This window comes from Oryzias melastigma, linkage group LG24, assembly GCF_002922805.2.
Source record: "Oryzias melastigma strain HK-1 linkage group LG24, ASM292280v2, whole genome shotgun sequence".
Taxonomy (NCBI): Eukaryota; Metazoa; Chordata; class Actinopteri; order Beloniformes; family Adrianichthyidae; genus Oryzias; species Oryzias melastigma.
In genome coordinates this window covers 23,817,260-23,824,770 of record NC_050535.1, presented here as the reverse complement: position 1 = coordinate 23,824,770, position 7,511 = coordinate 23,817,260, and the positions used below count along the sequence as shown (strand labels likewise).

Here is a 7,511-nt window from a genome sequence, read left to right as displayed (position 1 = left end):
CAGTAGCATTTTCTAGTATAAACTGAAAGGTAATTAGAAAATTATCTGACAGTATGGGGTTATGAGGAAGGACATTCAGTTGTCTAATCTCAACTCCATGAGTTAAAACAAGGTCCAGGGTGTGCTTATGACAGTGAGTAGGTTGATTTACATTTTGTGTAAAACCAACATTTTCTAATAAAGCCGCAAATGCGTTTCCAAGACAGTCACTGAAATCATCATTATTAATATTAAAATATCCTGTAATTATGATTTTGTCAGAATCTAAAATAATATTTGATAAAAATTCAGAAAACTCAGATAAAAATTCTGAATACAGGCCGGGAGGGCGATAAATAATTATAAATAACCTGGGGTTTTTTTCTGTTTGGGTGATTTATAGATAGTACAATGCTTTCAAAGGAATTGTAAATATGTTTAACTTTAATGTTAAGGAGTACGCATGACTCTAAAATTACTGCTAACCCACCTCCTTTCCCAGAAATCCTGGATTTCTGATAGTTATTATAGCTAGGGGGGGTTGCTTCATTCAGCCGAACATAATCATCCTGTTTTAGCCAGGTTTCTATTAAAGCTAGCAGGTTAAGTTTATTATCATTAATCAATTCATTAACTAACAGGGACTTTGAGGAAATTGATCTAATGTTTAGAGGCCCACATTTAATGACATCATAATTTTTGTTTCTGTGATTCATTCCGTTCATTTGCCTTCCAGCACATAAGCTAACGCTAGGAACTGCTGGGCTAGCCCTGTTTGGGGTTAGCACCAGTGCTAAAGGCCGCTCAGGGGAGAGTTTTAAACTACTGCTCTCTCCCTGGGTCTCCTCTCTGAGTTGTCAGGCTGCATGGCTAAAGCTAGCAGAAATGTTTCTGGACAGAAGAGCCGCTCCGTCCAAACTGGGATGAATGCCATCTCTGTGCATGAGGCCGGGCTTTCCCCAAAACATGCTCCAGTTATCCACATAGCTAACGCCGTTTTCTGGGCACCATTTAGCTAACCAGCAGTTAAATGATGAAAAGCGGCTGTACATTTCATCACTGACTACGTTTGGCAGAGGACCAGAGAAAACTACTGTGTCTGACACAGATTTAGCCAGTTTACACACCGATTCTACGTTTAATTTAAGAATCTCTAATTGTCTTCGTCGGGCGTCATTGCCACCTGCGTGAATTACGACCCGACGGAACCTCGCCTTGCTCTGGGCTAACATTCAGAGGTTTCCTTCGATGTCACCAACTCTGGCTCCCGGGTAACATCTAACTGTAGCTCCCTTGAGCTTTACGTGTCTGACCTTGGAGGAGCCGATGACCAGGGTTTTCTGTTCAGTTGGTGTGTTACTGAGGGGAGAAAACCTGTTACATACAGGGAGCTCCGGGCGCTCTACGTGCCTTCGTTTTGCTCTGTGCTTCCTCCCCACCGCTACAAACTCATTCTGGGGATTCCCCGACTGCTGAGAGGGCGGTGGGATGCTAGCTAAGTCAGCTTTACTAGCGCGACTAGCGCTCCGAGTAACAACAACATGGCTAGCTGGTCTAGCTTCCATTGAGCTAAGACGCGCTTCCAGCTGTTCGAGCCTGGATAACAGGTCTGATATCAAGCCACAGTTAACACAACGACCATTGTCTTCATTAAATGAGGCGGGATCCTGACTAAACATATAACAAGTGGGGCAGGAAAGAGGGCTCGGAGCCGAAGAGGTAGAAGGCATCATGCTACAACAAGCGCTGGTTTACGCTCACCCAGAATAGCGGTCCGGGTTAGGAGGGCTTTCCGGGCTCGGTAGTCGCTGCTTGCCGAGTAGTGGGCTGTCGTCCGCCGGAGTTTGGTGGTTAGCTGTGCTGGACTGGATGCTGCTCCCCGTGCCGCTGATCGCCACTTGCCAGGGTCTGTTTGCTACGCGGGGCAAGATCACGCAGGTCTCCACAAGCTTGCGAGCTCCGCCGTAGCGTGCTGAGCCAGGTGTGGCTGCTCTGCTGCCTCAGGTGTGGCTGCTCACAAGACGTATAGCGACATATCCCAGGACTGAAGCAAAGCAATTTTTCCCTTTAGGAGTAAGAATTGAATTGAATCTACCTGATATTAATGCATTTCATTATAATGAATGAATGAATGAATGAAATGGTTTATTTCAAGCAATCAGGTCACAGTACATAACACTTAGTGAATCACAAGTAGATCGCTTGAAAGGGAGTGGAAGGAAGTGAATTTATATAATCCCACCCTGTAATAAAATGGCCAAATTAATTGCATTTAATGATCACAGCATTAAGCACAGTGACTGTATCTCATATACAAGTTGCTTTTATCCAGAAATTAATGCTGCTTTTCTTTTGGTAATTACAAAATATTTGTTTTTTTAAGGGAACAGTCAATATTATATATTTTTTTTGTATAAGTAAAAATAGAATGAATGTGCTTTTACTGATAAGTTTCTAAAAGTGTGATTGCAAGATTGCTAAATCCAGCATTTCAACTGTTCATTAACCTGAATGAGTGTTTCAAAAGTGAGGGAAAAACAAACCAATTCTTCCCAGAAACATTCCAGTGTGATGACAAGATGAATAAGGCTTACATGACAGTCAGCGCTGCAGCTCAAGTTTTCTCAAAGCAAAAGCAAGTGAGTATTTCCCTGCTAATCGCTGCGACATTGACCTTTATTCAGAGCGTTGTACATCACTCTGATCCATCAGGTCTCTGAACTAGAATCTATAGCTGTGAAGTTCAGCAGAACTTCTGCTCGCTTTACCGACAGCATTTTGATGGAGGCTCCATGCATGACCCTCTGCAGCTCCACTGCTTCACTCGTTCTTATCTGAGCCGCTATGAAGCTCCGCAATCCTCGTTTTTAGATGATACTGGCAGCAACGTGGCTCAGAGTTTTGGTTGAAGTACGCTCATAAATAATTAAATAAATATCCCGATGGCAACATTTTAAATCAGTGCAAGTATCGCCAGAGGAAATATCGCGATATATCGTCAAATCGATTTTTTTCTTCACCCCAGTTCTCAGGTAGATCTTTTAGTTATTCCAAAAGCTAGAACTAAAGCGTAAGATGAGGCCTCATTCAGTTTTTTTGGACCTTTCCGGTGAAACAGTCTCCCAGAGAACCTCAAGATTTTAAAGGAAGGCTCAAGACCGGAGGTGCACACCTTTTAACTTGTGGGCCAAAGGGGCTCTAAAATTTGACAGAAGGGCCAGACCAGAATCAGCTGTGTGGGGTGTTTCGATAATCCACATCATAAGAGAAAGACATGACGTCAAATCTAGATGAAAACATGTTTCAATTTGGATTTTGTCTAATACCAATCATTTCAGAGGTTTGATTTCAAAACTGTGACTTTAGTTCTCATTTCAGTGCCAGCTGCACAAATGGTTTGACGTTCTTCAGGGAAAACCATGGAGAAATGCATTGTTCAAGTGGTGTTGGAATGATCAGAAAGAGGACTGTTTGACTCAGAAAACACTCATAAATGTATAAAAAATTATATTTCTTCAAAAGCACCACAGAAATGCGGAAGTTCTTTCTGCACCTGAACATAGATCAATGTATTTATAGTGTATCTATGGTAAAACACCACAATGTTGGGGAAAATAAAGCAAATAGGGATTCGAATTAGAATTTATTCCCATTTGGCGGGCCAGATTAAATATTTTAACAGGCCTCATATGGCCCTCACAGCCCACACCTGCTCAAGACCTTCTTTTTTAATCTGGCTTTTACCTGAAATTTAATCAAAACATGAAATCTATTTAGATTCCGCTCTTTGAACCGAACGACATGATCACGGTGCGGAATATGAATGAAGCCTTTGGACGAGCGGTTCATTTTCAGTCCAAACTCATAATCCGCGCAGTCCTCGTGGCGTTTGGTTAGAAGAGCGCAGATTATGCAACGTTCACTATCCAGACAGAGAGGTTCCGTAGACACGGATGTGCTGCAGATCTTCTGGTTTATCTCCAAACAGCGCAGTAATGACAGCCGCACATGATCCATTTAAACCCAGAAACTGCCGTGGCAGAGCTTGCTGTGTTAGCGCCGATGTTAGCTTAGTTTAGCTAGAAAAAGCTCTCTGTTCAGCGTGATCAAACTCAGTCACAGTACGCTTCGTCTTCAGGTGCTCATGCATCGCCATCGTGCTCCCATGGAACACAAGTTCTATTTAGTAGAAATTACATTGGACACTTTTTCTCTTTAATTTTTTTTATGTTTTCCCACATTTTTGAGCTCTGTCTTTCGAGACTAATGGGAACTTCCTGCTGTGACATCACTGCTGACCGGATTAGCACCACTGCGCATGTGTGACAAAGAGAATGGCAGACCCGGCATTAGAACGCGCGAACCGTAGTTTTGAGATCAAAACAAGGAAAACAAACAAAAAAACGACGCTTCGACGACCAAATTATTCGACGACTATTTTAATAGTTGATTAGTCGTCGATTAGTCCAATAATCGTGGCAGCCCTACTTTGAAGTACTTTAGTTAAAAAAGTGTTCTACAAATAAAGTTTGATTTTAATTGAATGTCTATCTGCACTGCAGATTAAAATATTTGATGTTCTTCCCCCCAAAAAAAAGATCAGACATCATAGAATTTTGTGTAATTGCGAAACTCTATTGTTTACAAAGCCGCTGCTTTCATTTGAATCAATGTGGGAAGAGATGAAGAAGATGAAGTACAGAATGAAGAACAGCATAGTCACAGCACCACTCCTCTTCCACGACATGAAAGACCTCCAGTTTTTTGGGTTAGTCAACACAGGGCAGAAGGAAGGCTGGAAACAGAACGATCTGAGCCATCCCAACAGAGCATGACGTTTGACGGAGTGTGAAAACAGAAACTATTTCACCATCAAACTGAATGTTTTAAGGCATGTGCAATTCCAGTTCATTGTGATAACAATGAATCATATTTTTGATATTTTTGTGTGGTTTGGATCAGTTTTTTTTTTTTTTGCTCAAACTCACTACACATATAAAGAGTTAAATTAATATCATTGTTATCCAATCAAAAACTTTGAGAAGTTCCTGAATCTTAAGAAACTGTGCAGATTCTCCATGTTCTGCTTTGGTGGAAATTTGAGAGGAAATTGACATGTGCTTGAACTCCCACTCCATCCATCTCCTGATCTTTTGTCAAATTATTAATTATGATGATACTATTTTTAGCCAAAATCTAAAAACCTGTGTCATTTTCTGGGACATAGTTTCTGCAGAGCGGCATGAGTTCATTAGAAATTCACCGCTGGGCTGTGACTGTTTGCATGGAGCAACCCAGCATCCACTTTGCCTGTCACCTATCTGTTCACACTCTCTCCTGCTAGCTTACAGCCCCTCACACACCCAACCCAACAGTAGCAGAGCAACAGACATAGTGATCAATATCGTTTCTATCCAACCGTCCAGTTCTGATCCAGATTCCAGCTCAGACCAGAAAAACAAAGACGAGGGAGCTTGTGACCCGCCCAGCATAGTTTCTACATCACAAATAAGCTCTTTCTTAAAGAATTTGAATAAAGAAAGACACAGAAAGGCAGTTTAATCTTAATGTTCTTTAAACGTGTCCACATCATCAGAAAAATGTCACAAAAACAGCATTATTCTTTAAAACTGATTAATCTGATTAACCTACAGTACAAACTGTGCTATTTCACACACCATCATCAAGTTTGTAGAAAGAATGACATCTGCCGTGTTCATCATCAGTGACAAGCATGTTGGTATTATCCTGAATGACAGTTCACATGAGGAGATGGTCAGTCACATCTTCCTCAGTGAGGTCATTTGTTGCTGGCAAACAGAACAGAGAACGTCTGGAAACCCCTTTGAGAAGAAGTGTGGGCACACAGCCTTAACAGCACGCAGAGATTTGTGTGCTCGATTTGTGTGCTCATGGACGCTTGTGCACCTCTTCCATTTCCAGCTGTGTGTTTTGGGTTGTAAACAAGACAGATCACACTTCTGCACAGTCTCTCACACATCCGCCATTGTTTACACAACCAGAGAGGCTTTTGTCAAGACAAGGTCAGCCTAACAAACGGCTTCGCTCGGCTGAAGGTGATCCTAGTGTTCAAAGAAAACGAACGCAGCTCTTCTGCACAGAAGTATTCCTGTCCTGAAAGCTGCAGTTTGGGAATGTTTGTCAGAGAACTATGACAGACTTTGCACAACAGGAAGATGCTAAAAAGCAATCAAAGTTCCCTTTCTGTGCAGAACCACAGCATGACTGGCCTCTCATCTCATTTTCTGGAGGATCAGAGCGACCATCTAAAGTCCTGTTAGAAAGTGAATGCAGAGTAATGATGACAGGATGTCAAAGTCAAGCAGCTCCTGAGAGAGCAGCACATCTGCACTGAGAAGAGCGGAGCGCCAAACACAGACTGAGTGATGCTGAGCAAGAGCTGAGCCCTCTGATCACCTGCAGGACCGGCTCGGGACGCCAGCTCCTCATCTGGACCGAGGCAGCAGTTCTGCAGCGGTACCACGAACGGAACCACGAGCTTCTGATACGCCAGGTAAAGAGGAGACCAACAACAACAGCCCAAACTGGAATGAGGTCATTTAAAGAACACAGAGGTGTGAGAAGTGCCGCAAACTCCACCGGAGGATGAACCCCGACCTGCCCCGTACCTGAGGGGCATCCCCCCCGTGACGCGCCGGCTCCGGCTCGGCAGCAGATCCGGGCGCGCAGCCGGACGCAGGTGTGGAGCTGGTTCCGATGCGGTTCGTCAAAAGCAGCGCACAGAGGACGCGTGTCCAGTGGTTCCGGCTCTGAAGGTCCAGTCTCTCCCTCTGTTACAGCAGGTCTAAACATCTACTGTGAGGCGACGGAGGGATGGTGGGGGCGTGTTCTTCAGGGGTAGAAGGAGGAGGAAGGGTCGACACAAGAAGATGCTCAGTGAGAAAGAAAAGAAGTTTGGAGAATGATCATCATTTTATAAGACCGGAAAAAGGTAGAGTTAAAAGCATCAAATATTCTCCGAGGTTTCAGATTCCTGACAACCATGATGACTGCTGCTCTCATGAGAGTTAAATGAACATTGTTGTCATCACGTTAAGAGAAGAATGCATTAAGAACACGGCAGGAATCAGGAGAACACCGGAGAACACGTCCTACAGCTGGGAAACATCAGGTGGATTTTCAGTTCGCTCTTTGGCCACAGGGGGGCAGTGTTTCGGAGTGTTGTAAACTCATTTCTTTGGAGCTCCGAAAGAATCCTAGTTAAGATGGAGGGTTGAGGAATTTATCAATTTACATTATTTTACCATATCCCTCCCATCGCTGTAAACCAGCACTATAAATAAAAAAAAGTTATGCAATGTTAATTGTTATTAGGTCTTGGTTGATAAAATCAATGAATCAATTTAAACTTAATAGATCAATGCACAATATCAGGGTTAAGTGGGTGGATCCCAAAAACAGACAGAACTGGCAAATATTCTTTTATTCAATAAAGAAGTGCAGTAGGCCAGGGCTCCTAGGTCCACCGGGAGGGGGAAGGGGTCAGGCAC

General features: G+C 43.2%; 1 protein-coding gene across 2 annotated transcripts in view; it reads right to left on the bottom strand.

The window, feature by feature from the left end:
• LOC112157923 (heparan sulfate glucosamine 3-O-sulfotransferase 5) overlaps positions 1-7,505 on the bottom strand; it is a 55,175-nt gene extending 47,670 nt beyond the window's left edge. For both annotated transcript variants that reach the window (XM_024291036.2, XM_024291037.2), the window contains exon 1: positions 6,630-7,505. The gene's annotated coding sequence lies outside the window, so the exon portion shown is untranslated. The remainder of the gene's footprint in view (positions 1-6,629) is intronic.
• Positions 7,506-7,511: the final 6 nt, after the last annotated feature.